General features: G+C 44.7%; 1 protein-coding gene across 3 annotated transcripts in view; it reads left to right on the forward strand.

The window, feature by feature from the left end:
- The first annotated feature begins 255 nt into the window (after positions 1–255).
- TULP4 (TUB like protein 4) overlaps positions 256–15,904 on the forward strand; it is a 192,075-nt gene continuing 176,426 nt past the window's right edge. Inside the window, exon 1 of one of the 3 annotated variants that reach the window (XM_054570169.1) lies at positions 256–368. The gene's annotated coding sequence lies outside the window, so the exon portion shown is untranslated. Of the gene's footprint in view, positions 369–1,089; positions 1,236–15,503; positions 15,555–15,904 lie in introns of those variants that run through there. The other 2 variants (XM_054570170.1, XM_054570171.1) reach the window with 2 other exon arrangements.

Consider the following 15,904-nt stretch of genomic DNA (forward strand, 5'->3'; position numbering starts at 1 on the left):
GGAGGGTCCGTGGAGTTGGGGTTCCCTTAGTGGAAGCAGGTGGCGGCTGGGGCGGGGCCCACGCGCGAGGAGAGAGTGGCGGGGCCGTGACCCCAGCCCGGAGCCCGGGGGCGGGTGGGCGTTCGCGGCTGGGGCGTGCGAGGCCGGCCGTGAGGCGCCTGCCAACCACTCCGGGTCACGTGGCGCGGTCACGTGGCGCGGAGCCGGGCCCAACGGCGGCGGTGGCTGAGGGAGGCGGAGACTCGCCCCAGACGCGGGGGGGAGTCGGCGGCAGCGGCAGCGGCAGCAGCAGCGGCGCGGGGCTGCTGCAGGCTGAGAGGTGCGGAGGATCGCGGAGGAGCGCGGGGCCGCCGCACGGCCGCCGGGAGGTGAGGCGGGCAGGGGCCGCTGTCCCCAACGTCCTCCCGTACGAGTGGGCAACAGGGCCCAGCGCCTCCCGGGGCGCCCCCCCTGCCCGAGCCGGGCCGGCGCCTGTCCCCTCGAGGCGGGCGCAGGGGCCCCGAGCCCCGGCCTGGCCCCTCTGCCGGGCGCGGCGGGGGCGCGGTGGGAGCGCGGCGGGCGGCGCCCCGGGCCGGGCGCAGGGCTGGGGCCGGGCGGGGGGCGGCGGGCGGGCCGTCTCGGGGGCCTCTCCCGAGGGCGCGTGGGGAGAGGGTGGCTGACGCCCGGGCTCCGAGCGGCACTGCCCGCTGTTGAGCTGTTTTCGCCTTTTGTTTCAGCGTATCAGAAAATGGGGCGAAAGAGGAGCTTGGTGTGCGTGTGCGTGTGTGTAAATCAGGAGGCGTTTGGCTTGGAGCCATTTTTTTTCTTACTTGTGGAGCCAGAAAATCCCTTAAAACGGTTTCCCCGGGGAGACGGGGCTGTGCTCCTCCTCTTCCTCCCCGGCGTCTGGATGGAGTGGATTTCCCTCCAGCCCGTGCCCACCTTGTCGTCCTCCAGGCCGTCTGCCTCCCTCCCTCGGTCCCCTTCCTGCCGCCCACCTCCGTGACACCCGGGCAAGCGGGGCGCTTGCACAGCGGCCCGGTCACCTGTCGTGGCAGCTGCCTGGAAATGCTGGCGCTCCTGCTGCCTGGTCTGGCAAATCACGGGGATTCCGCTCAGAGCATCAACCCTTCCTCTTTTCCCTGCGCTTCACGACAAAGTGCATGGTGCTGGGTCTGAAGTTGGACCCGCTTGGGCAATGAGCAGCGATGGTGTCTGTCTACTTTCTCCTGTCCCAGCTCTGCAAGGGTGGAAAGGTGAGGGCCACCTGGCTTTGTGGAAGGAAAGGAGGGTGACCCAGTCCTGCTGTGGGGTGGATGCGACTGACCTGCTGAATTGCCACGTTAAGCAGGAAGTCTTCTAACACTTCTCTCCTTGGGGACAATTAACTCCCCTCACAGGGAGCTGTTTCCTGGATTCCTCTATTTGGGGACTCCGCCTCTTGGTATTTTGCAGTAGTTCAGCAGGTTTACTTAAGGATACCCAGTAGACAGGGTTTGTAAAAAACACAAGGAAAGTCATTTATTTCTAAGGTTTTGAAGAATGTAAATGCCACTCTTGGTGGGGGGGAGTCCCTTTCTTCACACCTCTTTCTCTGTGTCTTGGGTTTCCGTTCCTCAGTAGTCAGTTTAATTCCTGCAGCCAAGACCGCTGGGAATGGCCCCGTGGCCCCGGAGAGTGCTCACCACCAGGCCCCACCGCGCCAGACCGCCTGGTTTGAGGTTGTGACAGATGTGAAGTGACAGGGCACCTTGCACGGAGCCACACTGCAACCCGGAGAGCCACCACCGAGCCTCCCGCCTGGCGGGCCTCCTGCCTGGCCGTCTCGCAGTGCACTTCGCAAGCTGATGTCAACATTGTGCAATGAGAGCCACGTTCAGACTCGCGGGATCTCAGGCATCCACACTTCATTTCTTTATAGCTTACTGTCGTGGAAATGAACATAGAAGTGAATTGTAGTAGCCACACCTAGTGTTTAGTTCTTCAATTTAAAAAGGCTAGCACTGAATTGGTATGAAAGTGTTGTTAGAGAATGTGAATTTCCTTTAAGAATTTTAAGTGCTTATCTTAGTAAGGGTTGTGAAAGTAGCAGTTTCCTGTGATGGGAGGGGGTGTTGACCTCTAGAGTTAAAGTATGTAATTTACTGAGTTAGAGGGATCATATAGGGCACAGATTTAACACAATGGAGCTTTCAGACATGGGAGCAGAATGGAAAGCCAGGATTGCTTTCTGTGACATAATAATACAACATGTTTGCTACTATATATTTGAAAACAATGATTTCATCATTTAGAAAAGACGTGGGTACCGTGTTGAACTTGCTAGTTTTCATATGGAGGTATAAGCATGGCAGTTTGGTTATTCACACCTTTTCCCACCAAAACTATTAAGTAGAAAAAAAATTTTTTAAACCTATGAAATGATGTTTGGTACATGAAACCTGTTTTAGATTGAGCCATCTGACATCGATGCTGAGATCCCAAGTGATGAAAGACCCCTGGAGCCGGAGTCCTTCCTTCAGGCCGATTTCAGCCCTCTCATTAGATGGGGTATAGGACAGAGGGTGACACCCAGGTTTTCTCTTTGGTTTTCCTGAAGATTCACTAAGTATTGGCATTCAGGAATGTTTATTGAGTGTCTGTCTTGTGCATGGCTAAGCTATGACATTGTTCTTCATCTGTTCCACTGTGTTTACAATCAAGTACAGTCTTTCCTGTTCCCTTCTGTGGATGAAGAAAGATCGAACATGGATTGAATGGCCCAACTATGCATGTGATTCATCAAATGCATTAATGATTGGGCAGAACTTTTGTTACAGTGCTTTGATTTAGTTATGCATAGGTTTCTATTTAGGATTCTGGGAAGTAGTTTCAACATTACCAATAGCTCTGCTGAAATTATATATTTGCCCTTAGTGAGGCTGCTGAGATGGTAGGGACTGTGCAATTAAAACGTCAAATTTCTTTTAATTTGGCTAGGATAATGTTAACTTAGTTAATAATTTTAACATATTAAACATACTAAATTTTTTTGTGATAAGATCTTAAGCATTTTTAAGTGTACAGTTCAGTGGCACTAAATACATTTATATTGCTGTCCAATGATCACCACTATCTGCCTCCAGAACTTTTTAATCTTCCTAAGCTGAAACTTTGTATTAATACCCATTAAACAGTAATTTCCCATTCCCTCCTTTCCTGGCCCCTGGCGACCACTGTTCTCTGTGAGTTTGACTGACTTTTAGGAACCTCATAGAAGTGGAATCATACAGTGTTTGTCCTTTTGTGACTGGCTTATTTCAGTTAGTATGGTTTTTTCAGGGTTTTGTCATTTTGTCACATGTCAGAGTTTCCTTTTAAAGCTGACTAATACACAATTATATGTACATACTGTGTTTTGTTATAAACATTTTACACTTTAACATATTAAATGTAAACAACCATGGTAACCTCATGATAAGGAGCTCTCACAGCAAATTACAGATATCTTTGTTTAATTGAAATAGGAAAACAAATTAGTTAACGCACAGTTCCTTTTTAAAATTTAGGACTCATGGGAGATAAAACTGATAGGTATGTTATGTCCTTTATGGGTCCTATCTTTTCCCTTTCAAGTGGATAGTGACATATAGTACATCTTTCTGAAATTTGTGGCTCATACAGATGATTTTTGTTTCCCAGCTGATGTTACAATGGTCTGTATGCTTGCTGTCTGGGACTTACCCTGAGGTAATAGAGATTGTATAGGAAGGCGGGGAATAATGTCTGATTCTTTCCTTGTATTTACTACTTCCCCAAATCATAACTTAGTTCCCTAGCATCCTCCTGTAGTGATGGATGAGGGTTTTTTCTTTCGGGGTGTGTGCATCTTTATGAGCTCCTCTATTAGCATATGTGATATTTCAGTCCTTTCAGTTATTGTCCTTTTCATGCTCAAATTAACCTATCTTTGGGCAGATAGGCTTATTCATGTTGGCTTCACGTCCTTATGGCATGTTTCTAATAACCTGTGGTAGCTTCCTTGCTTTCTCACTGGTATGACAGGATGCTTCAGACATCTCATACCCTTCCTGTTCCAGATTTAGAGTCAGAACAGACCAATTTATAAGACACAAGAAAGGAAAAATAAATGACCAATAAACATTAAAATCGTCAATTTCATTAGTAATTAAAGAAATGAAATTAAAAGCAGAAATAAAGTTCCATTTGTTATAGATTGAATGTGTCTTCCCCAAATTCATATAGAAGCTTTATCCCTTTGGGAGGTAACTAGGGTTAGGTACGTTCATGAGGGTGGAGCCCTCATGATGGGATTAGTGGCCTTATCTGAAAAGACACCAGAGAGCTTTTGTCCCCTCCCTGCTGCTTTCCCTCTCCCCAGGGCATATACAAAGAAGAGGTTGTGTGAATACGCAGCCACCTGGCAGTTGCCTTCGAGCTAAGAGGAGAGGCCTCAGAATGAAGCCTACATATTGGCATCTTAATTTGGAACTCCTCAGCCTCCAGAATTGTGAGAGATAAACTTGTGTTGTTGAAGCCACTCCAGTCTATGATATTTATTACGACAGCCCAAGCCAAGGAAGATAAAATATTTTCAAATATAATAGGTAATATGATTTAGACTTAATCTAGACCTTACTAGTTGTGAAACAATTTGATAAAGCTTAATATAAAGTATTGTTGTGGTTACTTCTACTAATCCTTTTCTTAGTAATCTTAATATTTGGGCACTTCCCAGTTTGCAGTGTGAATAAGGATTCACCCAGGGCTGGTGAAGATGGAGGTAAATGTGTACTCTCAGTCTTAGTAGAGGTATAAATTAATGTATCATTTTAAATTGCTCCTCTTATGTATCAGAATGTAAAATTTGCATAGCCTCTTAACTCAGCAAGTCCTCAGTTAGGAGTTTATCCTAAAGAAATAATAGGAAAAGTTAACAAAGAAATACGTATATAGTAAAGAACTATTTACAATAGTATATATAGTTATATAGCAAGCGATCTTAAGTAAGGAACTGAGTAAATAGATTATGGAAGTCTCATTGCATGCAACCTTTGAAAATAATGATATGGGTCTATATTAACCAGTCTGGAAGGAAGCCCATGATATATTATCGAATAAAAAGGGAGATTACTGAACTGTAGGCATAGGGCATAGCACTTACATATAACATAGACATAGCAAATGCAGAACAGCTAGGCTTTGGTGGCCAAGAACCAGGGCTGCAAGGATCAGGAATCATCAAATGTAAAGTCTTTTTTCGGTTGCCCTGATCTCATTCTTGTGTCATAAGATGAAGTTTTCCTGGAGAAAGAGTATGATTGGCCTAGTTTGGGTAATATGCACCCTTTTGTCGTGTGTATGTGTGTAGAATTGTTCTCAACTGATAGTCCCGCAAAGACCATGTGGCATGGAGGAGGAGTCACAGAGTGTTGGAGGTGATTTTAACTAAAGAAAAGGAAGACAAGGATGTTAAGGTGGTTGGTGACAAGGGCTGTGAAAGAATTCACAGAGAGAAAAAAGTGTAGAGTTTTTATTCACTCTCCCCGAAAGGTGAGGGGCCCGTGGGGAGAGATACACCAGCCTTGAGGGGCGGGGGCTTTGAGCTTTCATTGGACTGTAATTGGATTGAAAAAGGGCTGGGGGGGTTGCCGCTGTGTGGCCCCTGGGCTGTTGGGATGTTGTAACGGGAGGCCGCAGTTCGCAGTTCGTTCCGATGTTATCGCCTGCCTGTGGCTGTGGGGAGTGGTTAGCTCTCTTCTTGCTTCCAGCAATTTCCATTCCTGGGGACAAGCTCGGAATCTGAGTAAAATGTCAGTCATGTTTAACAAGGTCCCAGGCCTGCTCGGGCAAGTGGCGCCACAATCGCAAATGGGGCTGGCTTTGTCCTTTCAGTCCCCCCTCTGGTTTTAAGATGACTTTATTCTTAATGGTCCAGTTCTGGTTCTGAGGTGTAGGGACAAAGTTCTCTTCTTCTGTAACTACCTCCTAAAGATTAGGGAAATTGAGTTGGCCGTGCGTGTTGATCCAGGTATGGGTCACTAGGAGGGAGAGGGTGAAACTGGCCAGCCCAAAAGGTGAGAGCTGTGCCTGGGGATCATTTGCAAAAGGAGTCTCTTAGAGCTTGGACACTTTTTTGGATGAGAGATGTGAGATACCTTAGGAGACGTGGCCTGATCCGCGACAGTAAAGAGAAAAGCTGCAATAGGATGTAGGAAAGGAGCTAGCCAAGAAAACCAGGGCCAGATGTTAGTTTTAAAATCCCACCAGTTCAGTCCTCCTGTGGCCCCTTTACAGAATTCGTTGGCTTTGTCTGTGATATTTCTTAGCTTATTTTGTATTTTTCCAGATTGGTTAACAAAAAAAAGAACCCTCATTAAGCATAGCACAGGTCCCTCCCTGGTTAGCTGTTAGCAAGTGTGGGGCTCGCCTATTGTGTAGGACTACTCCTCCTAGGGAAGTGATTTGTTTTGGTAAGGTATTAATTTGGTTGGCCATGTCAATCATCTGTTGAGTTACTTCTAAGGATAGTTGCTGGGCCATAAAAATGGAGTTTGAAAGGCCTCCAATGCCAGTTCCTACTCTGGCTAGAATGCCAATTATGATGATGATAGCTAAGGCGGCCCCCCTTTTGACTCTTGTGGGCTGGGAGTATAAGGGGAGAGGTATGCTGTTGTTTACAAGGGTGAGTTTGGGAATGATATGAGCAAGAGTACAAGTGCCTGTCCAATTAGCAGGTAAACAGGGACAGGCCTTATCCCTACAGAAGAAGTAGGTGTGATTTTTTTGAATTTAGGCAAGTACCAATCGTGATATGGAAGTAGGGCTTCGATAGTTTTTTACTGGATGCCTCAGTGCCCTCCCTCTCCTGTAATAGGTGATAGCTAGAGCCATTCTTGCCAGTGTGGGTAGGCATGCGGCGTGAGCTGGGATAGAAGAGGAACTGAAGGCCCAAAGGAAGGATAGTGGAGTCCCAGCCAATATCATAATTTTGGGAGTGGATTTGGAGATCCTGTACTAGTCGATGGGAGTCATCTGGTTTCCTGACAGGGAGGACAGGAGTGTTGTAAGGAGAGTTGGTGGGTCTTAGTAAGCCTCATTTGAGAAACTTGATAATGAGGGGTTTGCGTCCCTTGAGGGCCTCTAGCTCAGTTGGGTATTGTGAGCGGCAAGGAAGGTGTATGGGATCTTTCATGTGGGTAGTAATAGGCCGTATGTGATGTGCCCTCCCAGGAGGGGGGTTGTTCCAGACTTCAGGTGGAACCCTACTTACAGCCTCAGGGGGAATGGAGTTTGCAAGGGAGGCTGGGGTTGAGGAAGTCCCCAACATTCCTAGGAAAGAAGCCTGAGGGTGTATAAGGATCTGCGTACCTAGTTTAGTCATTAACTCTCTTCCGAGGACAGGGGCAGGACAATTAGGAATTATTAAGAATGAGCGAGCAAAGACCTGATCTCCCAGAGCGCAGAGGAGGCTGGGGGTTTATAGCATGGCCTGAAGCCTTCCCTTAATCCCTGTGATGGAAATAGGAGAGGGAGACAAAGGGCCCAAAAACTCGGAAAGAGCAGAGGAAGTGGCTCTGCTATTGATGAAGAAATCAGTTAGCTTTCCTGCAATGGAGAGAGTTACCAGAGGCTTGGCCAGTTTGATGGTGCCAAGTGGAGCCTGGTGCTGTGCCGGGGTGCAGCAGTCTGGTGTCTGGAGGAGGCCGAGGAGGTCTGTGGGTATGGAGGGAGCCCCTCTTAGGAGTGCCTGCTGGTTCCGAAGGGGAGTTCCACCTCCTTCCTTGAGGAGAGGGTGGTCCTTCTTCCAGTGCCCTGACGTTTTGCAACATGAGCACTTCCCGGCGGCTGCCACTTTTTCTTAGGGCACTCTTTGCTCCAGGGCCCTTTTGGTTCACAGTTGAAGCAGGTTCAGGGCCCCGGTGCCACTGATGGTTGTTTTTGCTGCTGCGTTGGGGGCCTTGGGTAAGTCCCTTCCTGTAAAACCCTCTCAACTGCTGAGTCTACCATTTGGAAAACCTCTTCTTTGCCCCTGGGACCATTGACGATCCCTCTCCCCTTTCTCCTGGTCTGTCCTCCTCATGATTGTTACAGACTGAAAGCTGGATCAGCTATCTCTGATTGTGGGGCCTGAGGGCCCTTTTCTAGCTTTTGGAGTTGGTGCTGAAAGTCTGGGGCTGACTGGGAGATGCAGTGCATTGCTGGGATAGATTGGCCCTCCTTAGGCTCGGGGTCTAGGTCAGTGTATGGGCGAAAAGTCTCCGAGAGCAGGAAAAGAGGAAAAGAGCAGGGTTCTCATCTGGATCTTGGGTGACTTCCTTAGCCTTGCCGTAGTTAACAAGCTTATTTGTGGTCGCTTCATCCCCTCTATGAGGCAAGAGAGCGTGTGATCCTGTTTGCTGCGATCAGGGGAGTCAGTTTGGTAGTCCAGTTGGAGTCCTGGTCAGGGACAGCTGTGGCGCTGGGGGCATAAGTATTAGGCTGTCTCAGATTTCGGTCGTTCCCATACTCCCATGCCTTGGCCCAAATACGGCCTTTCTTTCTCCAGTTCGTACGCATAGAAAAGATAATATCTTTTGAAGAGAGGCCATAGGAGCGAGTGAGATACTCAAACTCCTTTGTAAATTTAGCTGGGTTTGCTGAAAAACTGCCACGTCTGACCTCAATTTTGGAGAGGTCTGATATTGGAAAGGGAGCCTGAACCCACATAATGCCCTCCAATCCAGCGACCTCATGGAGAGGGAGCTGGGTCACAGGCTAAGGAGGTGCCTGAATGGGTGTGGCTGGGAGAAGCCCTGTCTGAAGGGGGCAGAGAGAGAGGCCTGAGGAGAAGTAGGGAGGGGAGATGGAAGGGGTGCTGAAGAGGCATGTGACGGGGGATCTGGAGGAGAGGGTGCAGAGAGGGGGAGATCTTCTGAATCTTGTGATGATGGAGGAGGAAGGGAAGTAGGTGTAAGAACATGTGACAGGAAACTTGGAGATCAGGATGGCAAGAGAGTTTGAAAAAGGTCTGAAAATAAGTAACCTCAGACTATTTCTCAGAACGTCGACAGTATAGTTCAAGTTGGAGGATATAGTTAAGATATATAGTTGAGAGATCTGTTCATGGGCCAGACTTCCTGGTCACTCAGTTTGTACTGAGGCCAGGCTGTGTTGCAAAAAAAAGTCAAGTGCTCGGCCTTGAGATTGGTAAGTCTCAGAGCCTTTAAATTAAGTAGACAGCCCAATGGGGAGTCCTTGGGTGGGGTTGATTGAGTATTGCCCTTGGTGAGAACTGCAGAAAAGGGAAGGATATCTCAGGGAGGAGAACAACCAAGAGGGGGAAGGATTGAGAAGGGTGTCCCCAACTCAAATGACCTAGAGGTCTCCGGCCAGAGCTGAGTGTCCTCAAGCCTGAAGACAGACTGAACATGAGGTTCTGCCTCAGAGCCAGGTGTCCCTGGGCCCTGAGGGCGGACCAAACCAGCAAGGAGACAGTTTGAGACGTCCTCCCAGCCGAAATCCTGTGAAAGTGATAGACCCAGTACCCGGGTTTACAACGAGAGGAGGGGAAAAGCTATCACTCTCAATGGATGTTTTCGTCCAGAGATTCAGAGAGACTTAACCTGGTCGCTGGCCGTGAAGATGGGTGAGGAGGAGGCTGCCCACAGAGTCTGGAGAGACAGAGAAGGCTTAGAATCCTCTCCCCGAACCTCACAGAGACAGGGTTAGGGGGTTAGCCCGGGTCCAGCCTCCACTGCCTGCTGCGCCCCTAGTCACAGGTCTCAGGAGGCTGGAAGAGAAGGAGAAATAGGGAATGTTCCCATAGGGGCCACCAGAACATTAGGGCAGTTGGTGACAAGGGCTGTGAAAGAATTCACAGAGAGAAAAAAGTGTAGAGTTTTTATTCACTCTCCCAGAAAGGTGAGGGGCCCGTGGGGAGAGATACACCAGCCTTGAGGGGCGGGGGCTTTGAGCTTTCATTGGACTGTAATTGGGTTGAAAAAGGGCTGGGGGGGTTGCCGCTGTGTGGCCCCTGGGCTGTTGGGATGTTGTAACGGGAGGCCGCAGTTCGCAGTTCGTTCCGATGTTATCGTCTGCCTGTGGCTGTGGGGAGTGGTTAGCTCTCTTCTTGCTTCCAGCAATTTCCATTCCTGGGGACACGCTCGGAATCTGAGTAAAATGTCAGTCATGTTTAACAAGGTCCCAGGCCTGCTCGGGCAAGTGGCGCCACAATCGCAAATGGGGCTGGCTTTGTCCTTTCAAAGGAGATAGATGCCCACTACATATTCAGTTAAAATTAAGTAAATTTTTTGCTCAGAAATGTTGAATTAATTGCCACATCTCCATAAGTTACTGTAAATGCTGATAAATTTTGTGCATTCTTTTCCTTTTAACACCCCTTTTTGGCATGTTAGGACCTATACCAGTGGGTCCATGATTTGGTTTCATGTTTTCTTAGAAAGTGATGGGTCAAAATTAAAATTTTGTAGTATCCATGGATTTTTAAAATTATGATATTTTTTCCTTTTAAATATGGTTAATTCAGAATCAAATATATTTCTCTGATGTCAGGAAATAGGAATAGAGGCCTTTGTACTTGTGTGGTGTCAAGGATATCCATCTTTGAGAGAAAGAGTATTTTAAAAATAGAATTGAAAAGTAGTGTTTATGGAAAGCCTCCACTAGTAGTGGTGTAGTAGGCTGTGGAGTGTGGAAAATTATTCTGTAGGTGTGCAGAGGTGCCGTGCAGGTAACATAGACTTAGTGGAGCATCTTTCTCACTGTTACTATTTTAATCAAAAGCACAATTAGAGTCAAATGTATGTGAAAGAGATTTGAGAAAGATAACACACACTATAAGATACTAATTTCTCACTTTTTAAAATTTTAAGACTCAATTTAGACCTTGATGTATGTGAAAGAATTTTGAAATGCATAATATAAGGTATTACATTGTTACAGTTATTTCTACTAGTCCTTCTTTTGGTAGTTTTAATACTTGGATACTTTCAGTAAAAAGTTTGTTGTATCTGAGCTGTTCATGTCTGGTTGGGGTTAAAAAGTTGGGCTTTTTAGTGAATGATTTTTATGACAGAAGTCTCAGCCTTTACTTTTAAGTCTTAGCTGTTGATCCAGTTAGTTACTGGTTGGAACTTCTATATCTGCTTTCAGAAACTGTTGTTCACTGTTTTCAAGTCTCACTTAAATGTTATAGACAGACTTTACTAGGTTCATAATTTTCCCATCCTATTGAATTTTTCTTTCACTAATTTCTTTCCCATGAAAAGACAAAAAGAAGATTTAGTTTAACCATGAGGCAGTTACTTCTGGTTTGTGTGTGTAATTTTCAGCCTCTGGCAAGGAGAACCAAGAGTCAGCTGTAAGAAACCCTTTCAGCTCCACATTACTGTCCCCTACCATACCCCTCCTTCATCTTTGGCTATTAAGAGCATATGTTACCGCCCTGGGGAAGCACATGGCATTGTTATCGATCCCTATGATAAATAGTAATTTCAAAGGTCCTTGATGAGCTATAGGCTGAACTGTTAGTACTGGGACAATTTTAATATTAGTAAAAAGTTGATCAGTAGTGATGTGACCATATTCTGAGACTATAAAAGATTGTCTTCGAACATGATCAGTTTCTTAAGCTTCAGACAACCCCGTTAGCCGCAAAACCAGATGAACAAATTCAGCTCCAGTGGTTACAATACCAAAGACGCATTGTAAGAAGTTAGCTTTATATTGTGTATGAAAACCCTGGTCAGTCAAAACTGACATTTTAGATGGGCTGAGTTGTGTTTAAAATTGTTAAGTAATCAGAAAGTTTAAGTATGTGTTAACATTTGTTAGATTAGAGAAGAATACCTTCAAAAAGTTATACTTGGATTTAAATGATCTGAGCGAAAGGAGATTAAGTAGGAAGGGTCGTGGGGATAGCAGGTGGATGAATGTGGTTAAAACTCAGGTCATGTTTTTCCAGTGCTTACTGGTAGTTTAAACCGTCTGCGTTTTTGTTTTTTTTTTCTTGTCATCTTTTGTCAGGAAATCAGAAACTCAATTTTGTGTTTCCTATGTAAAAATTTAACTTCTCTGAATTAGTTTTGATGTCTGAATAATGAAATAAATTCGGTAATATTTAAAGTGCTTGGAATAAAACACAACACCTCTTAGCAAAAGGTAGCTCACAGTTTTCATATATTATTTCAAAGTAGTAATTTTTAATGCTGTGACAGAAGTGAGAATGCATGTGGCACACACACTGTTGTCTCCTGACTCAGCTTTGATTCTGCGGGACTTGGGAATGAATTGGGAAGTGTAGGGTTGGGGTGCCGCCCAGAGTCTATCCATTAAAGCTTACTAGAGCATCCGTTCCCGACCTTTCTGGATTTATGGCACCCTATTTGTGTTTGATTTTGTATCTCCTTCCTCCTCGCCATTCTAACAACTTCGGCAGCCAGGACTCTGTTCTCAGTGGAGAGCAAAGCACTGAAATACGAAGTCCACAAATAATTGCCATATAATCATGTCAACCTTTAATTTTACCTAGTCACTACCAAACCTTTTTTGGACCATTGACAAGCAGCATGATTACATTACTATTTGGTGCAGATTTATTTACATTTTGATCAGTTAAACTTCATGTTGTTTTGAAAAAATTTTTTGGCGCATTATAGTGAATCAGATTTGTATCTTATATGTATTTATGTGTAAGAAAATGTGATAGAGAAACATTAAGGACCATTTTAAGTTTCTCCTAGGCTAAAAATACTTCTCTTTACAGAGGTAGAGAATTGAAGAAACAGTGTTTATAAGGTGCTTTGAAATCAGCCTTCTGTGATTTTGTTGTAAATTGTAAGTCAGTAGAGAAGACTGAAGAATAACTAAAGGTTCAGAAACGATGTGTGGTGTGTAATTCGGACAGCCGTGGGTTATCAGTGTCTTCCCTTCCTGAGCTTTCTGTGTTGTGCAAGTAACTGTGGTCTCCTTGGTTGACTAATGGTCATAGACATGGAAGCTCCTTGGCTATCTTTTGCCTGTATTCAGATGGTGAAGTTCCTTCTCTTTCACATGACACAGACAGATGTGCACACGCTTGGCTTTGGGGAATTGATCTGTTTCTGTGGTGTGTATAAGATAGCCATAACTTTTTGTGGGAAATAGGGTGAGCACTGTCACGTGAAAGGTGCCAGTAATCTGTGGAGGTCAATTTAAGTCAGTTACTTCCACCTTTTAATTTCAGTCAGTTATTACCAAACCTTTTACTAGATTGTTAATGACTAGCAAAATTGGTTTGAGTTGACCCTCTTTTGGTTCTAACGAGAGGTAAAGTGGACCCACATTGTCTGAAGAAGGAGGCATACCGAGGAGCCTGGACTCATTCACAAATTAAATCATGAATGAGCTTCTAGTAGTTAAGATTCAGTTTAATTCCTTTCTCTTCATTTTGTGTTTAGCTGGTCTTAAGTACTATCTGTTACCATATAAAATGTTATTTTGAAAAACGAACTATATTGTATCATAGGAAACCCCAGATAAGCAGGCAATAGAATTCTACTTAATTTTCTGGAAGAAGACATAAAATCCACTGGGATGCAAACTTTCAACTATTCAGTTTTTAGTCTCATGGTTTTAATCATGGTCACACTATTCTGTGTGAAAAATAATTTGTTTCTTGGCCTCTATATCACTTTATATGTGGTTTTTCAGTGTCATATGAGATTTACAACTTTATGCTTAATTTTTGGTATGATAATATGACATATTAACTTTCCCTCTCTGTTTTTTTTTTTTTAATTTTTTTTCATCCTCACCCAGGGACATACTTATTGATTTTAGAAAGTGGGGAAAGGAGAGGGAAGAAGAGAAACATGAATGTGAAAGAGAAACATTGTTTGCCTTTCGCATGCGCCCCATTGGCGACTGAACCTGCAACCTAGGCATGTGTCCTGACCAGGAATAGAACCTGTGACCTTTTGGTGTACGCTCCAACCAAGTGAGCCACACTGGCCAGGGCCTAATATTAATTCTTAATACGATTCTAACTTTCTTCATGTAAACTATCAGTATATGGTGACATCTTGAATGAAGTATATTCTCTCTTAAAATTCTCTGGTCCCCTTCTAAATTTAAAAACACAAAAATAACAATCAAAACATTACTAAGGTAGATTGGTTCTAATATAAACTACTGAGTTAGATGTAACTGTGTTTTATTTAAAAGATGCTTTTTCTTTGAATAGGTGAGTCTCAAGAAACCCAGGTAAATTGAGGCTTCAGATGGGAGGTGACTACTCCCCACCTGTGGTGAATGCTTTTCTGCTTCCTTTTTTCTGTTCACCTGTTCGGCTGGTGCAGAAATTTGAGTCTAGTTTGACATGCAAGGTCTTTGCACAACTTGGTCTTTTCTTAGCACTCCCACTTATGGTTGTGTGTGACTGACTTTCACTGCTGTGGGCACCGAGTAGGTAAGCTTTTGACATACTGGACTCATAAAGAGGAGAAGAGTTTGGATTCTAGAAAGGAGACCTTGGTTAGGAGTAGTCAAAGAAACAGAAGTGAGCTGCCTCTGGGGAAAGATTCATTGAAGATCTGCTTTCTCTAGCAGAGCTCCCAGGCTAGGGGGAGTCATTGGAAAGGGGGAAACGTTGTTTTCAAGGAGACTCTGAATTTGAATCTGGACATGTCATAGATTTGAAATTGCGAAAGCGGTTGTAGATGCATCATCTACTACAGCCCCTCCTCCCCTTAATAAAAAGTTTACTGCATTATGGATATTAACCTTTTTTCTTGTATGTATGTTACAGATATTTTCTGAGTTGGTTGCCTTTCAACTCTAACTCTGCTTGTGGCATATATTGATGTATAAAAGTTTAAATTTTCTATGTAGTAAAGTCTATCAGTCTTTTTTTTCATAGCTTCTGCTTTGATGGTTTGCTTTGACAGTCTTCCCCTGGATATTTTTACTTTTTCCCTTTTATTCCCTTTATTTCCTTCCCTTCTCCCCTCTCCCACTCTCTCCGGTCCCGTCCCCATTCCTCCTTTCCTCTTTTAAGCAGATAGTTGTTTTAAACTTTTTAAAATGAGCTTTTTATTTTGGAATAATATTGGATTTATAGAAAAAGTACAAAGATAGTACAGAGAGTTCCCATATGCCCTTCATCCACTTTCCTCTAAAGTTAACATCCTACGTAACTGTAGGACATTAGTCAAAACTAAGAAATTAACATTGGTGCCCTGGCCAGTGTGGCTCAGTTGGTTGGGTGTCGTCCTGCAAATCAAAAGGTCGCTGGTTTGGTTCCCAGCCGGGGCACCTTCCTGGGTTGTGGGCCCATCTCCAGTTGGGGCATGTGCAAGAGGCAACCGATTGATACCTCTCTCTCATATTGATATTTCCCTCCCTCCCTTTCTCCCTCCCTTACTCTTTTTCTAAAAATAAATAAATAAGATCTTTTTTTATTTTGGTGCATTCTTCTTAACTAAACTCTAGACTTCATTAAGTTTTCACTAGTTTTTCCACTGATCTCTTTCCAGGGTACCAAACTGCATTAAGTGGAGTGGATTTAAAGAGGCCGGACCACTAACAACAACACGGTCTGTAGAGAATCTGTGCTTAAAACATTGTTTTTGTGTAGGGCATGACAGTTCATAATGTGTAATTGGCGTGGAAAATATTCTTGATCATTGGCCTTATGAGACACTCTTCCCCTAGAATCTGTTCATCTTGGCGGTAGCACGGCTCTGCCTGTGTGGGACCAGACGGAACTTGTCCATACTGCCAGTTCCTGCTTGTTTCCTGTTCATTGTGGTTCCCAGAGGTCTTTGCTCTCTCACTGTTACCAAATTCTTCTTTTACCTGGACCAGAGTGGGGCATCAGGATATGTTGCTGATTTTTAAGTCTTGAAGAGAAAGGCTTCCTTACTGTGAGGAAACTCGCATGAAA

The sequence above is a fragment of the Pteronotus mesoamericanus genome, unplaced genomic scaffold (genome assembly GCF_021234165.1).
Source record: "Pteronotus mesoamericanus isolate MK-2021 breed Mesoamerican mustached bat unplaced genomic scaffold, CSHL_Meso_final contig_20, whole genome shotgun sequence".
Taxonomy (NCBI): Eukaryota; Metazoa; Chordata; class Mammalia; order Chiroptera; family Mormoopidae; genus Pteronotus; species Pteronotus mesoamericanus.